Genomic DNA, 25277 nt, shown 5'->3' with positions numbered 1-25277 from the left:
TGTTTTTGTGGCGACCCCGAAAGTCGCCAACTAGGGCTCCCCAGCTAAATCATTAGAGCATGCCCTGGGCTACATCTGTGCAAAATGTGGCGCTTTTAGATTGATTAGCACGAAAAGAAAAAAAAAAAACCTAAGGCCTCCGACTAAAATAGCTTTCCCTTCGATTGGCTCAGCAGCAGATTTGAACTGGAAACACACAACAGTACCTTCTGGAAAAGCCATCCACTGTATACAGTTGTTCACAGAGCCAATATGGGATTTCTTCAACTGTTTGGCTGTACGCAGAACTGCAGGATTATAGGTTTAGAACGAACTCTGACAGAGTACAAATGGAACCAAATGAACCCCGTCTGGTTTTTGGGACACAAACAATATGACATAAATACTTTTCAAATGCATGGTGTATCACCTTTAAAAATGATTTAAACTAGTGAAAACAGCCGATCTACAAGCACACAACGGCTCGCACCGCGAGGCGTTGTGTGCTTGCAGATCTGCTGTTTTCACTACTTTTGTGCGACGGCCTCTTATGATGAAGCAGGGCTTTAATTTGCGAAAGAACGTACACATTTGAAACTTGGAGATACGAGATTTCGACGGTATATAACATTATCCGTATTGTACAAGTGTATTGGTTCTCTTTTTTCTCACTTTTGTTTTGACTCAGGGCACCCACTATTTCTATTTTTTATTTTTATTCTTTTAGAAACAGTAGCGTAGACAGTGTGTGGGTGTCATTATAGCATATCTTCAATGATACCGAAATGTTATAAAGAATATGATACATTATGCCCCCTCCTGGGAATACCTCGAAGGTCTGAAACTAGTCTGACCCGCTGCCGAGCACACATTAGTGTCCCGAGGTGTTGTTTGCGACCAAACAAGGGGATGATGAACGAGAGATATGTTATGAAACAGCGTTCACCTGTGAACTTCCCCCCGCCATTTCCTGTACAGTATATAGGAATAAACAGCTGTGCTCAGAGTCAGCAGGAACGTTATTGCTGAGTCCGATCGCGTAGCGGTGAAACAAAACCGTCCGCCTTCGACATAATGTGTGCGATCGCCGATCTCCACTCCACTCTTTTACCAACACAGTATTCAATTATAGATGTGTTTGTGCCCTTCTCCGGGTTTGGATGGGGTTTCTGTGTGTGTGTGCATGTGTACATGCCTGTGTGTGCACGTGCATGTGTACAGTACATGCCTGTGTGCGTGTGAACAGCGCATGTTTGATATTATATGTCATTGAGCGACGGCTTATTATTTTAGCAAAGCTGGGGTGTGATCGTGGGGTGAGGCCCTGCAGTGTCTCGGGAGCGTTGACAAAATCAATAGATCCACGCACACACACGCATGCACGTGCACGCACGCACGCACGCACGCACGCACGCACGCACGCACACACACACACACACACACACACACACACACACACACACACACACACACACACACACACACACACACACACACACACACACACACACACACACACACACACACACACACACACACACACACACACACACACACACACACACACACACACACACACACACACACACACACACACACACACACATTGCCTGACTGCGAGCGCCAGACATCTCACACTACGTTCACTACGTTTCACTCCGGGAGAGTCTGAGATTACTAGGGCAGATTCTACTTCGGCGTGGGCGGGCTAAAGCCTATTGACGTCACACACACACACACACACACATACACACACACACACACACACGCGACGGCGACGTGGCGTGACATTGCAAAAATACGTTATTTCTCATAACATATTATATGTCTGCATGTTCACGTTAGTGCAAAATGGTATTAAAACGTGAGGAAACGGCACTATTTCATAGTTTATTAAAATAATACGAGTCGAGTCTGACTCCGCCATGACAGTTTTCACGGACCAATCAGAGTCCACTAGACTCTCACGTGGGCAGAGGACACCAATCAGAGTCCACGAGCGAGTCTCACGTGAGCTCAAGAGCTCTGTTTGGAGGGGGCTGGGACCGGAGCATAGAGTTCACGTGCCCCAAGCATACAACCCTGATTGGCCCATTCAATGCGCCCGCTCTTCAGGCGCGCTCGAAATAGAATAAAATATGTGCAGCTTCAGTCCACACTACAAACCACCCACCAACAGGGGGGGGTGATGTGCGGACTGAAGTGTCAGGCTAACACACACAAGCCTCAGCCCCCAGAGCGGGTCCCTCATCTGTGTGAGTCCCGGAGGCCACACTCCGATATGATTTGCCGTGCAGATTGTATACGTCCAAATGGTATTTTAGTTTATGAAGCCTGCATGCGAAAACAAGCCTGTGAAAACAATATTAATATTGTTGTTGTCGGGCAAAAACCATATAACCATAACATATTGTAACTTTCTGTGTTTCTTTTTTTTTCTTTCGTGAATCGACCCCTGTGTTACGTATGATATGTATGAAAAGTATGTTACGTATGAAAAGTCACCTTCAGGCGGCTGCGACCCGTGACTTGTAAATAGACTAAGCCCCCATGCCCCCACCCCCCCCCCTTTTTCTGCCATTGTAATTGATGTTATGCTTTTTCTGCTTTTGAAATTGATGTTATCCTAGATAAAGTACTATGTTCTATTCGTCTGGCTTTCAATGTTATATGAGATACATAAAGTGTGGTTCCAGTGGGAATAAGCCGTAGAGCTATCTATGATCTCCTTTTAGTTGACCTTGTACCAGTGATTTGTGCTGTCATGAAACTTTTTTTTCTATTGCAAACTTCTAATAAATTCTTCAATCAATCAAAAAAAGAAAAAGAAAACGTGATGATATGCCGTACCACAGTGACACACAAAAGCATCAGAGGTGGCGCATCCACAGAGCATGTAGGTCTGCTACTTTTGAATCCTGAAAAGTACAACAACTTTGGACATAACGAGGTTTCCGCAGAGACAGAGACGGTGTACGATAATGCACACAAAACGCATTCTCTCACACAGTGCCCAAACAAACAGATCCACATTCATTATTCCCCGGGCCAGAGCAGCAGGGCAGCTGCATGGCTTTCTATTGAGCCTCCATTTAATGTGAACGACCCCACCAGGGGAACAGTGAGCGCCGTGAAGCATCCTTTATTTACTGACTGTTCCCTCCCAGGGAGGGATAGAGAGAGAGAGAGAGAGAGAGAGAGAGAGAACCGGAGACAAATCACCTGCATGTGCAGCCGCCAGGCACGTGCTCACATAGACATCAAAGGTGGCTTGAACCCCTGCCCTTTTATCCACCTCTAAAAAGTGCCCTCTCAAGACCATGAATGCAGTTACTATGGTGAAAGAAATGCAAATGCCCTCTTTCCATGCCATACCTGAAGGCAGCGTTCAAGCGAATTGCCTCGTCCAAACACACCTGAACTTTGAATGCAGCATCTTATGTTGAAAGAATTGCCCTCTCTGTGTAGAAATCCATGCCTTTACGTCACATCTCCAGTATTGACGTGATTATGCTTAGTTCAGTGTGGTTATCAGGCACCGAAAATAGCCAACCTCCAAGCTCACAACGAATCGTGGCACGACGCGTTGTGAGCTTGGAGGTCTGCTATTTTCGATATTTTCACCAAAAGGCCCTTTTAGAAATTTCAGCCCCTGCCTCTCTAACATTCTCTGCACGTCCCTGACAGCTACCGATGGAAGGCGCACCACCACTAAGCGCCGAGCGAATACCAAGAACCACAACTTAATGTGCTGTCCAACGGAGCCCGAACCAACAACGTTGTGATCGAGCTTGTAGACCAGTGTCCATTTCTGCTTAGGCCAAATATAAACTAGGTGTACCTAAAGACAAATCTATTACAAACCTCATGAAGCTTTGAATCCATGGAGATTCGTCTAGTATTTGTCGCAGTCCTAAGCCAATAATGTGATGACCGGGTCATTGGTCAATTGGAGAATCAGGACTCATCAAGTCTCTTTGAGACTCTCCCACCGGAGACGGTCATCAAGTCATATGTATACGTTTTCAAACCATTTTCATCAATCAATACTTGAGGTACAGTGGGGTAGTAAGTGTGAAGTATTGAAACAGGAGTAAAGTAAACGGGAATACTGTACAATACACTGTACAGTACTTTAAGTGCAATTTCCACCACAAGAAGAGAAGAGAAGGAAGAGAGGACACGTACAAAAAACTACAGAACAGGTAGCTATGAGAGAGAGAGAGAGAGAGAGAGAGAGAGAGAGAGAGAGAGAGAGAGAGAGAGAGAGAGAGAGACACTGACGAGGGAGTGTGTCAGGGACGTGCTGGCCATTGGGAAAAGCGGGACAACTCTCGAACGGCCGGTTCATTCCTGGCCAGTCCAGGCCGGCCATTAGGAAAAAAAAAAAATGTTCGCCTTCGTTCCATTTTGGGGGCTGGGCGGCCAACAAAGTAGATCGTCACTGTTGGGCAGAAACCTCGTATCTCCAAGTTTCAAATTTGTAAACTTTTTCATCATACAAGGCTGTCGCACAAAAGTAGTGAAAACAGCAGATCTACAAGCACACAACGCCTTGCGGTGTGCGAGGCATGGTGTGCTTGTAGATCGGCTGTTTTCACTATAGTTTAAATATTTTTTTAAATGGTTTTGGACATATAAGGTTTCCACCCGACAACGACGAAATATAAATATAATATAATATATAATATAATGTAATTGGCCCACTGGCTTGTCATTGTCATGATCTGAAATGGCAAATCTTTGAGTAGCAGCAGCGCTATGGAGAGAGATCTCTCTCTATAGCGCGCAATGAGGGCCTCTACAACTCTTTTTCCCGGGCTGAATCAGGGGCCCAGCACGTCCCTGGAGTGTGTGCAACCTTCACGTGTTCCCCATGCAATTCAAATCGCAGCGCTTGTTATGTGCCCATCATCCTTTATGCAAATGGTTCCAAGTGCCGGGTTTGGGTGTCTTTCTTAATACATATGCATGCTGCAGCAGGAGGAGGGACCCGTGCACCCATGTCTGCTAGCTGGCTGTGGCACGCTGGATATCTGTGTTAACGCAGAGCATAGTGTGTGTGTGTGTGTGTGTGTGTGTGTGTGTGTGTGTGTGTGTGTGTGTGTGTGTGTGTGTGTGTGTGTGTGTGTGTGTGTGTGTGTGTGTGTGTGTGTGTGTGTGTGCGTGCGTGCGTGCGTGCGTGCGTGTGTGTGTCAGGGGTTTTCAAAGTGGGTGACAGGGCACCATGGGGTGCCATGACCCCATGGTATTATAATTTGATAATATTTGGAATTTATTTGGACACTTAAAAATTAGAGTCCAATGATATTTAGTATGATTTTACAAAGTTATTTTCAGTCAGTTCTAACCAAAATGGCTATTATCTCATCGTTTTCCTCGCAAAATAATCGCCAAAATATGCCATGAATATAAGATACTGGTAGTGAAGTGTGTGTGTGTGTGTGTGTGTGTGTGTGTGTGTGTGTGTGTGTGTGTGTGTGTGTGTGTGTGTGTGTGTGTGTGTGTGCGTGCGCGTGCGTGTGCGTGTGCATGTGTGTGTTTAAGTGACTTACAGTATAATGTACACTGGAAAGTACACACAAAGTTGCTGTGATTGCAGGGGCGTCATTTGGGTATGGCAGGGGTGTGCAGCTGCCATACCCTGGGTCCAGGGTATGTACTGTATATACTTTGTTTGTTTAGACTTACTGTTTTTTTTTTGTTTTTTTTTGTCCATTTTTTTAATCTTCCTTACATATCTACTGCATAGTACTGTGCTCTATTCGTCTGTCATTCAATGTTATATGAGATACTTTAATGGTTTCCTGTGGAAATAAGCTTAGTCTTTTCATGGATCTCCTTTTAGTAGACCTTGTACCATTGAACTGTACCATCATGAAACTGTACCATTTCCTATGCAAACTTCTAATAAAGTCTTCAATCAATCAAACCAGGGGGGAAAATAAAAGTTACTTTTAAATATAAATCCATGAATGTCTCTATCTGTGCTGGTTATTATGTTGTTAAATTACAGTAACATAACTACAAATGCAAAATTTTACAAAATGGTCACTTTAACAAGGTATTATAATGATATTCTCCCCATCTTGACAAAATGGTATATTCCCAGGTTCCGCAGGTCAGCTGCACAGGTGCAATGCATTATTGTTAATTGTGGCACATTTACTAACATGACACTTTTAGCTGCACATGCTGCCATATCCAGCCCAAGAAACCCGCAGAAACCGGGGAAAAAACAGACAAAACCCGATTTGAGGACTCCCATCTTTGCCGTACCCTTTGCTGAACAGACGCCACTGTGTGATTGCCCACATACAGTGATAGTTTTGACTACCACACACACGTACGCACGCACGCACGCGCGCACACACGCCACTGCCCCTGCACCGCACATGTTTACAGTACATAACCCGCGTTACCATCATGAATGAAGCACCGCAGCGAGTAAGACTCTGATACAACAGGGCCAGGATCTCGTAGAGGGACCAGCGAGGCAGCCAGCCATGCATGCATGCAGACCAGAGGTCATGTCAGCCTGGCTGACAGTGGCTCTGACCTCCAGCAGCAGGGAGGAGGTTCTGGGGTCTCCTCACAGCCATGACAGAACCAACATGGTAGCATGCGGGCTATAAGGGCAGCAGCTGGGGTGTCACACCAAATTCTGGGCCCTGGGATTCACTGCGGGCCACCCATGAATGTTCTTCATAGGGAGAGGGGGTTTAACCCAGTTCAACTGGGAACGCTTTAACTATTGAAAAAATAGCAGATATACAAGCTTGCAGCGCGGCACCGAGTGCCGCGCTGCGAGTAGATCTGCTATTTTTTGAAAAAAACGTGAACATTTGTGCAAGTCTTTGAATATTTCAAATCCTTCTAAGGTTTTTTGAAAAACCCATGTCAGTGGTGCTCAATCCTTTTCATGTGAAGGACCCCCAAAATGATATGTATTTGGCCACGGACTCCCATCTAAAAATATTTAGTTCCAGGGACCTCCAGAAGCAATATTTTAGTTTAGTTTTTCGCTTAAAAAATACATAGATTTGCACACATTTTTACGTCTTCTCAAAAATAGCAGATCTACAAGCTCGCATCGCGGCACTCTGGGCCGCGCTGTGAGCTTGTATATCTGCTATTTTTCAATAGCTAGTATGAAATAATTAAGGCCCCTCCACCTTGGGCCCTATAACTCAGTCCCACTTTCCCCCCCAGTGTGACGCCCCTGCCCCCCCCACCCCCCAAGTTGTGCCAACTGAAACCAGCCCCAGCGCTCCATGTCTGACCCACAAATCCCCTTCTGGGGGAAATGCTGAGTGCCACAAGCCACCGATTTTTGTTTTAATATGCGTATATTCATAGACAGGGACATGCAGAGAATGTTAGAGAGACATTTCTAAAAGGGCCCATTGGTGAAAATATCGAAAATAACCGACAACGCGTTGCATTGTGAGCTTGGAGGCCGGCTATTTTCGGTACTTGATACCAAACTAAATTAAGCATATTCAAGTCAATGAATATTCAGAGATCAGAGATGTAGTGGGGCGTACACGCGTGGGCACGGCGTGCCCACACTTCTCTCACGTCACGTGCACGCGCATTGACACGCGTGCACTAGTGATGCGCGGGCCGGCAGGCTGGCTGGTCCGTGTCATCAAGTAGCCTACTGTACCGCAGACAGTGCAGACAAGCCAGGCAAGTACAGAGCAGACCGTCCACCGATTGGTTGTAATATCGCCATGACAACCAACAACCAACCAACAAGCTGACTGCCCCTTCGGGTATGGGATAATATAAGACTCAAGACCAACCAACAACAACAACAGTCTGTTTGTGTTTACTTCTTCAAACTTTAAGCGGTTAGTAGTCTGCAGCAGTTTGTTAGTTGTGAATTTTTGTTACCTTGGATTTTCTACCCGTGTATAATTCCTGCCAAACATGTAGACACCACCAGGCACCAGCACTGTCTGTACAACAACGACGTGGTGCATTCTCATCTTTAACCGTGAGTAAATAAACATGTATTATTCTTGTTGGTGGGCTGGTGGTTGTGTTAGAAAATACATCATGCCTATATCAAACCTATTATATTAAGCCTAAAACAGTTCTGTTATGCCGCCGTGCATTAACCGTGTAAAATATCTCTTGTGAAATGTCTCTAGGAAATATTGATATTAAATTACAGGTCGTTGTGACCCAGCAATTGGTTGAAATGGGCTCGCCAGCCGTGCTGAAATGAGCATGACTGACAGCAGATGGTAATAGAAGATTTAGAATGGATTAATTAATTGGAAATATCAGTTGTTTAGCTGATGATCCGGTCATTAAATTATTGGTTGAGAATGAGAACAACTGGTCTATATCAAGGCTATTTCTGCCGCCGCGCAGACACGTTTTAATCCACCGAAAACGTCACGTGCACGCGCCTGCACGTGCGTGCGTGCGTGCCCACACTTCCAAATTTAGCACTACAACACTGCTGGAGATGCAGCGTGCAGCATGGAATCCTACAAAGAGAGGGCAATTCTTTCAACATAAGATGCTGCATTCAAGTTCAGGAGAGTTTGGACAAGGCAATTCTCTTGAATGCTGCCTTCAGGTATGGCATGGAAAGAGGGCATTTGCATTTCTTTCACCACAGTAAAAACTGCATTCATTGTGTGGAGAGGGCACTTTTTACAGACGGGTAAAAGGGCATGGGGCTCAAGCCCCCTTTGATGTCTATGCGTGCACCTGCCTGTTCATAGAGACAGCAGGGAGCGAGGGGAAACTGAGGGTACAGAAGGAGAGAGAGAGGACAACAACACAGGTCTCTCCAGCTGGAATCAAACCAATCCTGTTTGGACTTTGGACTCTTTACTATATCAAAGAAATCTGCGATAATAGGACCATATGGTACATACATAATAAGATCACACACACAAAAAAGAAGGAAAGACAAACATTCTGTGATGCTGAAATCAAAGGAGAGGATGACTAACACATGATGACTGTATGCTACAGAAGCATATAAAGGCTAAGAGGGATAAGGGGCAATAGCAATAAATAGGATAAGTGCTCTGTATATTAAATGGATATTTCACTTAAAAAAAAACTCTGTACAGTTTTCGACTCTTTTTGACTCTCAAGTGGTGATAGCATCCAGAAACCTGTCTGTCATTGACAATGGAGAGAGTAGGAACTGTCCAGAGGCTGCCAATGAGACAGCATAGATGAAATGCTGTCTTGAATTGAATACACAGGACCACTATGTAAAAAACAACTGTTAATAAAAGTATTCAATCTTGATTGAAGCCTGGAACAAAATTGATTGATTGACAATTAGAATAAACATGATCTTGATCATGATCAAGTTTATTCATCATCCGCGATGGTGGGCCCTGAGCCCCCCCCCCCCCCCCCCCCCCTCCCCCCCCCCAAAAAAAAAAGAAAAATCTCACCACAAGAATCATCTCTACAAGAACAAGGAAGTTGCTGTGCAAAATGCATGAGATGGCAGGACCCAACAGTGGGCTACGTGTCTCGGTGGTCTGCCCTTATTTTGATTTGTAAAAACTTGCACGTACAAACAGGACAAAAACAAGAGCTCCTCTTACCTTGCCTTGCCTTATGAAAAAAATCACACTCGTGTGAACTGAGCGGTGGTGTGTGTGTGTGTGTGTGTGTGTGTGTGTGTGTGTGTGTGTGTGTGTGTGTGTGTGTGTGTGTGTGTGTGTGTGTGTGTGTGTGCAACAGCGCCCCTCCCTTAACATGTGTGGTCAGAAAAGGTTACTGCAGGCTACAGACCCGGAGACAGACAGACAGACAGACAGACAGACAAACAGACAAACAGACAGACAGACCCACACACACGGCCACGTATAGGAGCGTTGTGACCACCGCTCAAAAATTGCTAATGGTAATGCATTCATGGAACATAACAGTGAATATAAGTGGCACCGTGCTACTGATACAAGCGGTCCTATAGCGGTGGGTGACCCCCAAAATAATCATATTTGAACTGGGAACCCTCCACCCTGAGAGCACTAAGAGTTGAGGCATTACATTTTGTATAACACGGTTCTATTGTGAAAATAGCAGATCGATATGCTCACAAGAGCATGTAGATCGGCTATTTTCATAATGTGTGCCTCTAATGTTTGACAATTTGGCCAATGTTTAATTTGTCAATTTAGAGGTATTGAAACATCCTTAAATTGTCACTTTAGAAATGTGCAGATTATACTCTCGATACACCTAAACTTTATGATGGTGTGTTTACTGATGAGTGAGAAAACAATGTTGCACATTAAGTTGATCATCTGGGGACTCCCCAAAATAATTAATAATTTGGCTACCCCCCTGGGGGTCCCGACCCACAGGTTGAGAACCACTGCTATAGGTGTCTGTTTCACGACAGGATCTCATCCAAAACAGGATCAGGCAATATGGGTCTTCTCCGTTTTAGGAAAACTGTGTTTACCATTCCAAGAGAATCTACCCTGAGCCAAATCTGAGTATAACTCAGATTTCTGGTGTAGTTGGTGCCACAGTATGTGGGTTAGAGCTTACGCACATGCACGCATGCACGCACGCACAGCACACACACAACACCGCCTCCTCAGACAGCGAGTTCATGCTGATGATATGACTCACCTAATTAAAAGCCACACTCAGCAAATGGGGGGGGGCCTTGCAAATTGCGACGAAGTAACACACAGGGAAAAAAAGGACATGACTCGCCTCCTTGCCTCCTCCATACAACAGCCCCCCCCCCCCCCCCCCCCCCCCCGCGAAAGGGGCACAAATGGCGTCTGAGAGAATTTCAGCGGCGGGGTGTAATTATCCCTTCCATTCTGAAGTAGACATTAGTGAAGACATCTCGCCACTCTTACAGGGGGATTCTATTAAGACAGGTAATTAAAGGCGCGCGAGAGAAAATTGGCTGAGGGAGACGCGTATTGAAAAGAGCCTCAAATATGGCCAATAAATATCCTGCCAGTCTGTCTTTTAAAGAAGATGAGGGTGTAAAAGGGTGATGGCGGTGGTGGTGGTGGGAGAGGGAGGGTTGTAATTCAGCAGCCTCTCGTTTTGTCTGGAGCCAAAAAGAAACATATGCCGACAGGAAAGAGACGGGGAGGGAGGCCAACGGGCGGCCATTTTGTGGGTGACCTACTTTCTGCTTTAATGAATACATGGATGGAACAGGAGGCAGTGGAAGGGAGTCGTGCCAGAACTCAACCATTTGGACACACCGTGGCTTCAGTCTACTGTACCACACAGTACAGTACAGTACAGTACAGTACAGTACAGTACAGCAGTGGTTCTCAACCTTTTCAGGCTGCAACCCCCAAAAGAATCCTATTTTAACTGGGGACCCCCCCCACCCCAACCTGACGAGCACTAAGCGTTGAGGCATTACATTTTGTACAACACAGTTCTATTGTGAAAATAGCAGATCTGTTGTGAGCATGTAGATCGGCTATTTTAAGAATTTCTGCCTCTTATATTTGACAATTTGGCCAATGGTTAATTTGCCATTTTAGAGGTATTAAAAAGTCCTTAAATTGTCACTTCAGAAATGTGCAGATACCCTTAAACTTTATGTTGGTTTGTTTACTGTTGAGTGAGAAAACAATGATGCAGATTAAGTTAATCATCTGGGGACCCCATAAAATAATTTGGGTATCCCCCTGGGGGGTCCCGACCCACAGGTTGAGAACCACTGTAGGCAGACGGGGTGCAACAATTCATAGAGCTAATCGATTTAAAGGTGGGGTATAAATGATTTTCCTTGGTTGAAATCTATATTCTGATAGTACTTATACTCTTAAAAGTGTTTGTTCAGTCAGTCTTCTTCATGTCTCTCCAGCTCTTGATTACAAAAAAAAAAATGTTAATTTATGGAAAAAACACAAAAACATATTGTCGTTGTGTATGTCCAAAACCGCATTGTATGTCCAAAACCGCATTTATCATTTTAATAATGATTTAAACTAGTGAAAACAGCCAATCTACAAGCACACAACGCCTGTGCTTGTAGATCTGCTGTTTTCACTTTTGTGCGACGGCCTTGTATGATGAAGCAGGGCTTTACTTTGCGAAAGAACGTACAAATGTCAAACTTGGAGATACAAGGTTTCCACCCGACGACGACGATATGGAAATAAGAGGTTTCTGCCCAGCAGCAATGTTATAGAACAGTTACAGTTATAGTACAGTACATTAAAAGTAAAGTACAGTGCAGTTCAAGTATACTGTGGACTGTCGCTAGGCAACCGCCTCACAGGTGAGCCCCACAGCACACTGGGTCAGTGGAGAGGGAGGAGAGCTGGCTCTCAGAGACAACACCCAGCCCTGGGGCAGGTAATAGAAGGGCGTTACCTGCCGAATTACCTGTTCAATCAGCTTAATCTGAGCACAGCTGCGTGGCTCAGGGCTGGGCCCTTTAGGGAAACAAAGGAGCCTTCTCTCTCTCAGTCTGCACTGGCTCACTGTACTGGCGGTCGGGCTGACGGCGGTAAGAATGCCTTAGATATTAAGCTACACTCCACACGTTCTGCTCCTAATTGTAATACAGAGGAATGCAATACTAACACAGCGTGTCTATTTTCCACCAGGCAATATAGGGGACGCTGAGTCTGGTGAATGGAGAGCCGCACGATGGCGAGTGCGAGGGTTTTGGAATTGTACCTGTAAACATCTCGTACTCTATGCGCACTGCCCGTGAGTGTGACGGCTTTGAAACTGTGCCTTGAAACATATCTGAACTACGAAACACATGCAAGTATCACTAAGCGAGGGTTCTGGAATTGTACCGGTAAACATCTAGTACTCTATGCGCACTGCCCGTGAGTGTGACGGCTTTGAAACTGTACTTTGAATCATATCTGAACCCCAGAACACTCGCAAGTTATCATTGTGCCCCGGGCCGGGGATACCTTTAGTTGTACGTTATACATTGAGTTATGTTGACTAGCTCTGACTAATATGAGCAACTGTTTCTTTGAACAAGTGATGCCTAAGTTATTCTGAAGACATTTAAGAAAACGCTATACTTTGTGTTGTAAAAGTACTTGCTTTATCGGAGCGAGGCTCTGCTGCTGTTAATTTACCCTTGTGTGTTATAAATAAAAGTGCCCAAAAGTGGCTTAAACTGTCCATTTGTCTGGTGTTGGTTGAGTTTTGAATCTGGGACCCCACATTTGGTGGAGAATCGGGTTTCGAACCTCACCAGCGACACACAATGGAACATGCACAGGCGCTTACGGCGCTGTTAAAAAGCCAGGCTGAGTTACAGACAGCCGTGCATGAGCTCATACGTAAAATGAATAGGGACACAGCAGCAGCGCGAGCCCCAGCCGAAATACTCACTAAATTTGTCCCCGCTGACGATGATATCGAAGCTTATTTGGAATTGTTTGAGCGCACAGCTACTCAGGAACGGTGGCCTCAGGCTGAGTGGGCCGCGGTGCTGGCTCCGTTCTTGACTGGCGAGGCGCAGCGGGCTTGCCGCGACCTCTCAACAGCAGACGCTCGAGACTTTAATAAGTTAAAAGCAGCAATATTAGCAAGTTATGGTTATAGTATCCCGGCCCGGGCACAGCGGTACCACAATTGGATGTATAGATCTGACGGGCCGCCCCGTGCCCAGCTGGCCTCCCTGCTTCGTCTGACGACTGGCTGGCTGACCAGCCCGGGGGATCCCCCCGCTGTGGAGAGACTCGTAATCGACCGCTGTATCAGAGCATTGCCGCCAGACGCCCGACAATACGCATCTAGAGTGAGCCCCGGTTCGTTGGAAGAGCTGATAGCTTTACTGGAAAATCATCATGTGAGCACTGAGATGATGAGGCGGGAGGAGCGCGCCGGCCGAGAGAGACAGCGGCGGCCAAACGCTCCCCGTTCGCCACCACGTCCCCGGAGCGCGCCGCCGGAGAGAAGCGGACGAACTCCCCCTACCCAGCGGCGGTGTTACGTCTGCGGCCAGCCGGATCACCTGTCCTGGTCCTGTCCGGAGGTGAGGAGGGACGCGTCCATGCCCAGTGCGTCCGCCTCGGAGGCGCCCCGGCCGTGTCTGCACTCCGGCACGGGAAGACGACGGCACGCCGAGGTACCGGTGCGCATCCGAGGCGTGGACACCCACGCCCTGTTAGACTCGGGCAGCGCTGTCACACTAGTTCACCCTGACCTGGCGGGGAAGGTGGGCGACGTCACCATTCCCGTAACCTGCGTCCACGGCGATCTCCGCTTCTACCCCGTCACACAGATCAAAGTGCTCTCGCCGAGGGGAGACCTGCTCGTGACGGCTGGTGTGGTTCCCAACCTCCCTGTCCCACTACTCATCGGCTCTGACTGCCCGCTCTACGATCAGTACTGGCCGCCGAGACGAAACCTCGAGGGGCGAAGACGACGCCGTCCCCGCCACAGCCAGCCGAGAACCACCTACCGCGCCTGCCCCGTGTTCGGCCCGAGCGACGAGGCCCACGACGACAGCACCTCCGCGGAGGAAGGAAGAGGGGAGGAGGAGGCGCTCGAGAGGGAGAGCGAGAGAAGTGAAGACGGGTTGGCAACCAGTGGAGCGCGGACCCGGCGGGGACGCCGTGCGGCCGTAGAGGACAGCGTGACGCCGGAGGGAGATGAAGTCCCCGGGTTTTCGGCATTGGAGCCGGACCGTGGGCCGAGGAGCGGGAAGTACGCCGCCGACCAATGGGCGGACCCGAACCTGAACCTAGCCAGACAGCGTGTGGTGGCCATAGATGGCAAAAAGTGTGAGGGGTCTTTCCCCGAAGTGCCCATAGGAGAGGACCTAGCCCCGGCCCAGAAGCAGGACGTAAAAGAAGTGCTGAGTCGGGCCCGTGACGTTTTCTCCGCCCTGCCCGGACGGACCCCGGTCATTCGCCATGACATCATAACTACACCCGGGAGGGTGGTCCGGCAGCGACCATATCGCATTCCAGAAGCCAGGCGTAAAGCCATCAAGGAGGAAGTGGAGATGATGTTGGAGCTCGGAGTGATCGAAGAATCTCGAAGCCCATGGTCCAGCCCTATCGTCATCGTCCCGAAGCCAGATGGGTCTCTACGCTTCTGTAATGACTTCCGAAAGCTGAATGAAGTCTCCGCCTTCGACGCATACCCCATGCCACGAGTAGACGAGCTGATCGAACAACTGGGCCCGGCGCGGTACGTGAGCACCCTCGACCTCACGAAGGGGTACTGGCAGGTACCCCTGACGGAGAGGGCCAAGGAGAAGACGGCCTTCTCCACCCCGGAGGGGCTCTACCAGTACACAGTCCTACCTTTCGGAGTCCATGGGGCCCCCGCCACCTTTCAACGGCTGATGGACTGCGTGTTGAGACCCCACCGGGACTACGCAGCCGCCTACCTAGACGACATCGTGATCCACAGTTCCAGCTGGGACCTGCACCTCCACCACCTGGAAGCTGTCCTAGGGGCCCTTCGGAAGGCTGGGCTCACGGCCAACGCCAAGAAGTGTCGCGTCGGCCTCACCGAGACTAACTACCTCGGCTTCACGATCGGGCGGGGGTGCGTGAAACCCCAGGAGAGGAAAGTGGAAAAAATAAGGAACTGGCCCCGCCCTGTCACCCAGAAACAGGTGAAGTCATATTTAGGTTTGTTGTCATATTACCAAAAGTTTATTAAAGGTTATGCTACTGTTGCAGCCCCCCTATACGACCTGACGCGCCAGTCTCTACCCCGGCTGGTCAGGTGGACGCCTGAGACGGAAACAGCTTTCCAAACGCTGAAAGACGCCCTGTGTGAAGAACCTGTGTTGGTGGCACCAGACTTCGGAAAGCCCTTCCTACTCCACACCGACGCCTCCAATACCGGGTTGGGAGCCGTGCTCGCCCAGGTGGTGGATGGAGAGGAGCACCCCGTCCTATATGCCAGCCGGAAGCTGCTGAAGCATGAGAGGAACTATGCCGTCGTGGAGAAAGAAGCTCTGGCCGTGAAGTGGGCCATACATCACCTGAGATATTACCTGTGGGGCCGCACCTTCACCCTCATCACGGACCATGCGCCCCTGAAGTGGATGTCTCGTAACAAGGATAGGAACAGCCGAGTGACGCGCTGGTTCCTGGAGCTCCAAGATTATCATTTCCATGTGGAACACAGACCCGGGAAACAAATCCCCCATGTCGACGCCCTTTCGAGATTGTATGAGGATGAGAAGAGTGAAGCTCCCGATAGCAACGGCGAGCTTAGGGGGAGGATGTGTGGACTGTCGCTAGGCAACCGCCTCACAGGTGAGCCCCACAGCACACTGGGTCAGTGGAGAGGGAGGAGAGCTGGCTCTCAGAGACAACACCCAGCCCTGGGGCAGGTAATAGAAGGGCGTTACCTGCCGAATTACCTGTTCAATCAGCTTAATCTGAGCACAGCTGCGTGGCTCAGGGCTGGGCCCTTTAGGGAAACAAAGGAGCCTTCTCTCTCTCAGTCTGCACTGGCTCACTGTACTGGCGGTCGGGCTGACGGCGGTAAGAATGCCTTAGATATTAAGCTACACTCCACACGTTCTGCTCCTAATTGTAATACAGAGGAATGCAATACTAACACAGCGTGTCTATTTTCCACCAGGCAATATAGGGGACGCTGAGTCTGGTGAATGGAGAGCCGCACGATGGCGAGTGCGAGGGTTTTGGAATTGTACCTGTAAACATCTCGTACTCTATGCGCACTGCCCGTGAGTGTGACGGCTTTGAAACTGTGCCTTGAAACATATCTGAACTACGAAACACATGCAAGTATCACTAAGCGAGGGTTCTGGAATTGTACCGGTAAACATCTAGTACTCTATGCGCACTGCCCGTGAGTGTGACGGCTTTGAAACTGTACTTTGAATCATATCTGAACCCCAGAACACTCGCAAGTTATCATTGTGCCCCGGGCCGGGGATACCTTTAGTTGTACGTTATACATTGAGTTATGTTGACTAGCTCTGACTAATATGAGCAACTGTTTCTTTGAACAAGTGATGCCTAAGTTATTCTGAAGACATTTAAGAAAACGCTATACTTTGTGTTGTAAAAGTACTTGCTTTATCGGAGCGAGGCTCTGCTGCTGTTAATTTACCCTTGTGTGTTATAAATAAAAGTGCCCAAAAGTGGCTTAAACTGTCCATTTGTCTGGTGTTGGTTGAGTTTTGAATCTGGGACCCCACAATACGTACAGTACCATTACAGCAGAGTTATGGTGCATGAGGACAAAACAGAGCGGTTAGACGTGTACTTTGCTTTGTGATCAATAAGCCATAACACCCCCCCCCCCCCAAAAAAAAAATAGCAGGGCACACTGCTTTGCAAAAAATTAAAAGGCTTTCATGAATGGGCTCGGTGCCTGCAGTGTGGATCAGCTCCGCAGGGGATATAAAAGAAAGTGACAGCTCGTCTGAGCTGTGTTTTTGGGGGCTTATGACTTATTGATCGCAAAGCAAAGTACAAGTCTAACCTGGCTCTCTGTTTTTTATCTTGTGATCTATGTCCTTGAAAAGCACCTGTTGTTCAATACCAGCATTCGTAAAGGAGAACTCTGTTGCTGATCTATTGGCATTTGGCCTGTCTACAGTTATAGTAAAAGCATGGTACAGTACAGTACAGTACAGTACAGTACAGTACAGTACAGTACAGTACAGTACTGGTTGATGTATCTCTTTTACTGTATGCACTTTAATCAAAACGGTTGCTATGGCAATGTATTTGACAGGCACATGCACACATAGACATCAAAGTGGGCTCGAGCCCCTGCCCTTTTATCCGTCAGTAAAAAGTGCCCTCTTCAGACCATGAATGCCGTTTTTGAGCGGTGGTCACAACGCTCCTATACGTGGCCGTGTGTGTGGGTATGTCTGTCTCCGTCCGTCCGTCCGTGTCTGTCTGTCTGTATGTCTGTATGTAGCCTGGCAGTACCTTTTATGACCACACATGTTAAGGGAGGGGCGCTGTTTTCAGGCCAGGCCAGGCCAGGCCAGGCACACACACACACACACACACACACACACGCGCACACACACACACAGGGGGGAAGGGGGGGGGGGGGGGGGGGGTAAGAGGGTGCTGTTGAGACTAGCCTGGGGGGGGGGGGGGGGCGACAGAATTCATAGATCTAGAACACATAGAATTCATAGATATAGAACACAGAATATGTACAGTACAGTACAGTTAGGTACAGTAGAGTACAGTAAACCACCGCTCAGTTCACACGGGTGTGATTTTTTTTACTATGGTGAAAGAAATGCAAATGCCCTCTTTCCATGCCATACCTGTAGGCAGCATTCAAGAGAATTCCCTTTTCCAAACTCTCCTGAACTTGAATGCAGCATCTTATGTTGAAAGAATTCACCCTTTGTTAGCCTTCTGGTTGGTCCCTGACTGACCAACCAGCAGGCTCTATTGCCTTGTCCCGCCCTGGTTCCGCCTTTTTTATGCTGAATTTGCTAAAGCATTATTTTGGGAGAGATGAAGACATTTAATAACATGCTGAGTCACTATACTGCCACTGAGCAGCTCCATTTGAAAGAAACCAAGTTTGAAATGAGAATTGAATATACAGAATAACAATATTAAGCAACTGAATTACAATGGTAGTGGATGGAATGTCCCACCGAGTGTCCCACCGAGACACAGCAACCAATGGGTGTGAAGAGGGGAGGGACAACGGGCGGGACTTGACAAAGGGTGAATTACCCTCTCTGTGTAGAAAGCCATGCCGTACGCCACATCTCCAGTGTTGATTTGATTTATCTTAGTTCAGTGTGGTATCACACACCGAAAATAGCCGACTTCCAAGCTCACAAAGTGTCGCGTTCACAACATGTCGCGTTGTGAGCTTGGAGGTCTGCTATTTTCGATATTTCTGCCAAAAGCCACTTTTAGAAATTTCAGCCCCTGCCTCTCTAACATTCTCTGCACGTCCCTGGTATTTGATAAACTGTGAATGAACTGTTCATTGTATATTGGGCAGTGCAGACATAGGCAGACATACATGCGCACTTTAGCTGAATTTAAGATGTGTGCATACGGCAACTACAGCACTGCAAAAAATGCCACTAATAACCATGATCACACTATGGCAGGGGTCTTCAACGTTTTCAATAGAGAGAGAGATGAAGCAGGGAGGGACCCCCATGACCTTATCATAGATTCCATACAGTTTCATTGTTTGACAGCACAATCATCTGTGTATTTTGGATTCATGTCAATTTGTGTTTTCAGATATTTAAGCACTTGAACCGTCAATACTTAATAAACTTGACCTTTCACTCTGTACTTAATCTGCTCTTTTTCTCCTCTACACCAAACCTTTTTGCTGAAAATAGCCGATCTACAACTGCGAGGCGTTGTGAGCTTGTAGATCTGCTATTTTTGCCTAAAGTTCCCCCGAATCTGGACACTAGGGTTCAAGTGGTTAATATAAAAAAAAAGGTTTCTATCACACAAAAATTTGGAGGACCCCCTGTAGTAACTCTGAGGACCCCCTAGGGGTCCCGGACCCCCTGTTGAAGACCCCTGCGCTATGGTATTCCCACAAACAATTATCAGCATCTGACAACCCTCTGAAAGCGACGCTATATACTGTATATGTCCAAACCACCAACGACTAAAACCAATCACCTATTGACTGCTCACTCAAGTGGGACAATGAGAGGGGGGATGGGGGACTTTCCAAGTAAAGGGGGCTTAGGTTGGCACACGACGGATACGTTATCGATGATACAGATGACGCGGGATTACCTACAGCTATAAATGGAAACAGTCAATAACATTCTGGAGAGAGGGAGAGAGAAGGGGGGAGTGGGAGAGAAAGAGAGAGAGAGAGTCACAGTTATTGGGGGTGTGGGTGTGGGTGGGGTGGGGTGGGGTGGGGGGGGTTGTCAGGACAATATTGCTTCACCTCGCCTCCATCACGGTGAATTGCAGTGTGGGAAGCGGAGGCCTCATAAGATAGTAAGGCGTATATAGCGACATTGAAGGCCCTCCTGAAATGGAAGCGCCTCGAAGATTGGATTCTTATTTGGAATGAAAGGACTTCTCTGAAACCACCCCCCCTTTAAGCCTCAAATACCTGCAACGCGCCCGAGCCGCGTTAGATTTTAACCACTTTAACCATGATTTTTACTATTGAAAAATAGCAGATATACAAGCTCGCAGCGCGGCACTCGTTGAAAAATCTTGAAAATGCGTGCAAGTCTTTGAATATCTTTGACCCGATCTTTGACACGACTTCTAAATCCCTCCTCTAAATCAGCTGTTCTCAAAATGTTCATGTCAAGGACCATCAACATTGCAGGTATTTGGCCGCGGACCCCCATCTCAAAATATGTTGTTCCAGGGACCCCCCAGAAGCAGAGATTTGAGTTATAAAAGTTTGCTTTGAAAAATATATTATTGAAAAAATGTGCTCACATTTTCACGATTTTTCAAAAAAATAGCAGATCTACAAGCTCGCTGTGAGCTTGTATATCTGCTATTTTTCAATAGGCCTAAATGGGTTAATATAGATAAATGACTCTCATTATGTCCTCTCTTCTTCTATTCTATCCAATACTGCTATAGGGCCGGAGTATATATCGTCGTTGTCGGGTGAAAACCTTGTATGTCCAAAACCGTTTGTTTTCATTTTAATAATGATTTAAACTAGTGAAAACAGACGATCTACAAGCACACAACGCCTCGCACCACGAGGCGTTGTGTGCTTGTAGATCTGCTGTTTTCACTACTTTTGTGCGACGGCCTTGTATGATGACGCAGGGCTTTACTTTGGGAAAGAATGTACACATTTGAAACTTGGAGATACAAGGTTTCTGCCCGACAGTGACGATATATAGGTCTTTAAGAAAAGGAATCACTTTTAAGAGGACAGTTTCCTTCTCTCTCTCTCTCTCTCTCTCTCTCTCTCTCTCTATCCATCTCTCTCTCTCCCCCATCTCTGTCTCTCCCTCTTTTCGCCAGCCCCCCCCCGCCCGTCTCTACTGTCTCTATCTCCTCTCTCTCTCCCTATCTCTCTCTTTCTCGCCCTTCTTCCGAGGAAAAATAATAGATTCAAACGCAGCATTGTTTCTCTGACCAGCCGTTCTCCTCTCTCCTCAAGTCTCTCTCTCTCTCTCTCTCTCTCTCTCTCTCTCTCTCTCTCTCTCTCTCTCTCTCTCTCTCTCTCTCTCTCTCTCTCTCACACAGACAGAGAATGCAAAGCCCAGGAGAGCGCGGCCGGGAGAATACAGGGATGCACACTTCAATTTAGATGGCATGAATAAACAATGGGGTTTCCATGTGCTGCAGAAATTTCCCCTGGCGACATTTGCTCACACACTGCGTGGCTGATACAGTCGCGCGCACGCATGCATGTAAAAACATGCAAGAAGCACTCCCACCACCACACACTGGGACGCACACACTGGGACGCACACACACACACACACACACACACACACACACACACACACACACACACACACACACACACACACACACACACACACACACACACACAGGTTTGTATCACTATACTTGTGAGGTCATCAACATTTTAGAACGGCGATTTTATGAATGTAATTTTTTTAACCGGAAACCCAAAGCCGAAACATATCGCAGATCTACAAGCTATTTTCTGGTGCACAGTAAAAAACAGGGGTCTGCAACAATTATGAAATGATTTTATTTTTATTTTCTAGATCAGGGGTCTTCAACAGGGGGTCCGGGACCCCTAGGGGGTCCTAAGAGTTACTACAGGGGGCCACCAAATCCTTGTGTGATATGATAATTCTTTTAAATGAACAACTTGAACCCTCGAATGCCTATTCCGAGGAGAAGTTTAGCCAAAAATAGCACAAATCTAGTTGTCTGAGCGTTTCGTGCAAAAATCATTTATGAAAGAAGCATGACATTTGGCACACAGTTAGAACATGCCATATGGAACATTTTTGGCTATAGGGACATCGCAGATTTGTTTTGGGAAACTTGTGGGAGCCAATAAAGTTGGGCTCTCATAGACTTTACTATACAATAAAATAATACAAAATAAATAAATTTAAAAAAGCATGTGAGGGGTCAAACTAGGGGTTTTTCATGATTCTGAATCCAATGCAAGCATTTGTTTTGCACAAAAAACATTCCTTTCCGATACACGGCCCCCACAAAACTGTGAAAAAAGTCGACTCATCACTAAACCATGGTTTTATGGGGGCCGTTTTTAGCCCAAGGATTGTTTTTCGTGCAAAACAAATTCTTGCATTGGATTCAGAATCATGAAAAACCCTTAGTTTGACCCCTCACTTGCTACTTAACAGTTTTACTGCCAGATGTTGTATTTATTTATTGGGTCTTTTGCCAGCAAAAAGCGGCTTACCTTTGCGATGTTATAGTAGATAGATAGACGTTTTTTATTTTGATTTTTTGATTTTTTTGATTGTTTTGATTGCGCAACATGCACTTTGGCGGACCTGGCAGCAGAGGGCGGCGTCATGCAAGAATTAATGTGAATTTGGCCGTTCTGAGTTGCCATCCATTGAGACCAGTCACTCGCCACAAAGCCACAGGGCCAGAGAAATCAACAAGGAAGTGAATTGGTCTCCGTTGATGTTAACGCATAATGGATTTTTTAGAGCATTATTGCGGCAGATGTGTTCACTGTACACGGCGGCGCGACCCCTCATCAGCTTACGGACATCAACAAGGTAAACAAACGAACGGCCGTATTGGCGACGAGCGACGTTCAGAATTGGGGCGAACGGTAACGTCCGTAGCAGTAAAACAGTTAAAGCATATTTATTTATTGTATTATGTATAGTAAAGTCTATGAGAGCCCAACTTTGATTGGCTCCCACAAGTTTTCCAAGAGAAATCTGCGATGTCCCTATAGCCAAAAATGTTCCATATGGCATGTTCTAACGTGTGCCAAATGTCATGCTTCTTTCATAAAGTGCACAATTCCATCACGATACTGCCCGAAATGCCCAGACTATTATAGTGTAAATCAGAGATAACTCCAACCCCTAAACCTAACATCTAGCCTAAATGTCTAATCCCAACCCTAACCTGAATCTTTTCCATTTATCTTATGTGAGGAGCAGAAACATGGTCCTCACAATGTGCATTTATCTAATTCTACCATACTTGTGGGGACATTTGGTTCTCACAATTATGGTAGCACAAACACACACACACACACGTGCGCACACACACACACACGCACGCACGCACGCACACACACACACACACACACACGCACACACAGAGAGCAGAGCAGACGTTGGCTCTCATAAACACTGACATACTGTCAGATGTAACGTTCACACGATTGTTTCAAACCACTTGCGTTCACACACATCCATACCGTAACATGATAACTTTAAGTAGAACAGACAAGAAGGAGTAAATTATGTGGGCCACAGCTTTCTTTTCCCGTGCCCAATGCCTAAACTCTCAACAAATTGCGCAGCACCATACCATACCATACCATACCATACCATACCATACCATACCATAACGCGTGAACGCGTGACCAAGTACGCGTGAACACGCGCACGCGTGAACACGTACACGCGTAACCACTTTAAGTCAATGGGAAACTACATGACACGTTCACACGCTTTGCTGCGCGCAGGCACCAACGCACAGGTGTTTGTAACACGTAGCTGTGTGTATTGACACTGATAGAGCTTCTGGCTAGTATGATGCGCGCGTCAACGCGTCATGTACACGCGTCATGTAAGACAGTTTGTTAACACATCACATTAAACATTATATAGCCTATTTAGGCTTTTGACTCAGTGGCCAAATATAGCATTTTACTTTGATATACACCTACAGCTCGGCCAGAATCAGCAAAACCTGTTTGTGTGGTTACCCTAAAACTAACAAGAGATGGTGATGGGAACAAAAAACTCAAATACTAGTATAGCCAGTGTTGGGAAAGTTCACTTTAAAAATGAACTAGTTCAAGTTCAAGTTCAGAACTTCTAAAATGAACTAGTTCATTTTTAGTTCATAATTCCCCATTATGAACTAAAGTTCATGGTTCCCCAAAATGAACTACATAGTTCTTTTTTAGTTCTTTTTTTAACCATATTTTTTTTTTATACTTTTGGCAATTCAAAAAAAAGGGGAAAAAATATATAAAGGTCTATATATATATATATTATATATATAGACCTAAACATTTATATATTATATAAATGTTTAGACGTTTCTGCATGCTATTATTTGTCAAAATTATTGACTCAACCCATATTATATAGAAACACACACAGCAATAATTTCATCCAACTTAACATTGAGGTGCCCACAACATCAGTCTTCCTGCACCCTTATTGTGAAGGACTGCATGTAATAACCATGTTATTGTCTCATTGTGTGAAATATCATAATATTCAAAAACAAATATTTGACTCCAATTGATTCCCCACACAGTATTGACTTGATATAGCAATACAAAATAATATATATATTACACAGCAGTTGTGGGAAAACTAAGACATTGTTCAAAAAACACAATTCCGATTTTGGTAATAGGGCAAAAAATATATTTTTCTTCAATCTACTGTCTTGATACTCTAACCAAAATTGTGCTATAGACCATAATCTACAAATTGGAAGTGAAAGAAACTTTAACACACATTTGAAATGAAAACAAAAAATTACATGTACAGGGAACCCCACTAGAAAAAAACAAAAAGTTACATGTACAAGGAACCCCACTAGAAGGCAGACGTTTCTAAACCGTGCACAGCATGATCCGCGTTGGTTAAAATAGCTGATCTACAAGCTCACGTTGTCTCGTGGATGCGACGCGTTGTGAGCTTGCAGATCAGATATTCTCGCCGTGCAACACACATAGGACAAAGTATAGTCAGTCAGGCTTGCGAGACGAGGAGGAGATTCACACACACACACACACACACACACACACACACACACACACACACACACACACACACACACACACACAGTGCAGGAGCAGAGTGCAGAGTAGACAGCACTGCATATCAACGGAGCCTCCGACGAACGTTCACGAGGCACTGCTGCGTGCAGTGCCTACTATTGGAGCACGTGAATGAAAAGAGAGACGAGAGGAGCAGAGGACAGACGACCGCGGAGGCGCGGACCGCCGCATGAACGGCCGACGAACGCCGACGAACGTCGTTCACGGGCGTCAGAATGACCGCGTTCGACAATATCGTTCATCAAGCGAAAACAATTACGTTCAGTTCACGTTCGCCCAAAATATGAACGTGTTCATGAACGATCGTTCTTTGAACGCGTTCGGGTACAACACTGAGTATAGCCTACATGAGTCCCTTAAATGTA

Source organism: Nannobrachium achirus (genome assembly GCF_963921795.1).
Source record: "Nannobrachium achirus genome assembly, chromosome: 23".
Taxonomy (NCBI): Eukaryota; Metazoa; Chordata; class Actinopteri; order Myctophiformes; family Myctophidae; genus Nannobrachium; species Nannobrachium achirus.
This window is presented reverse-complemented; position numbering follows the sequence as displayed.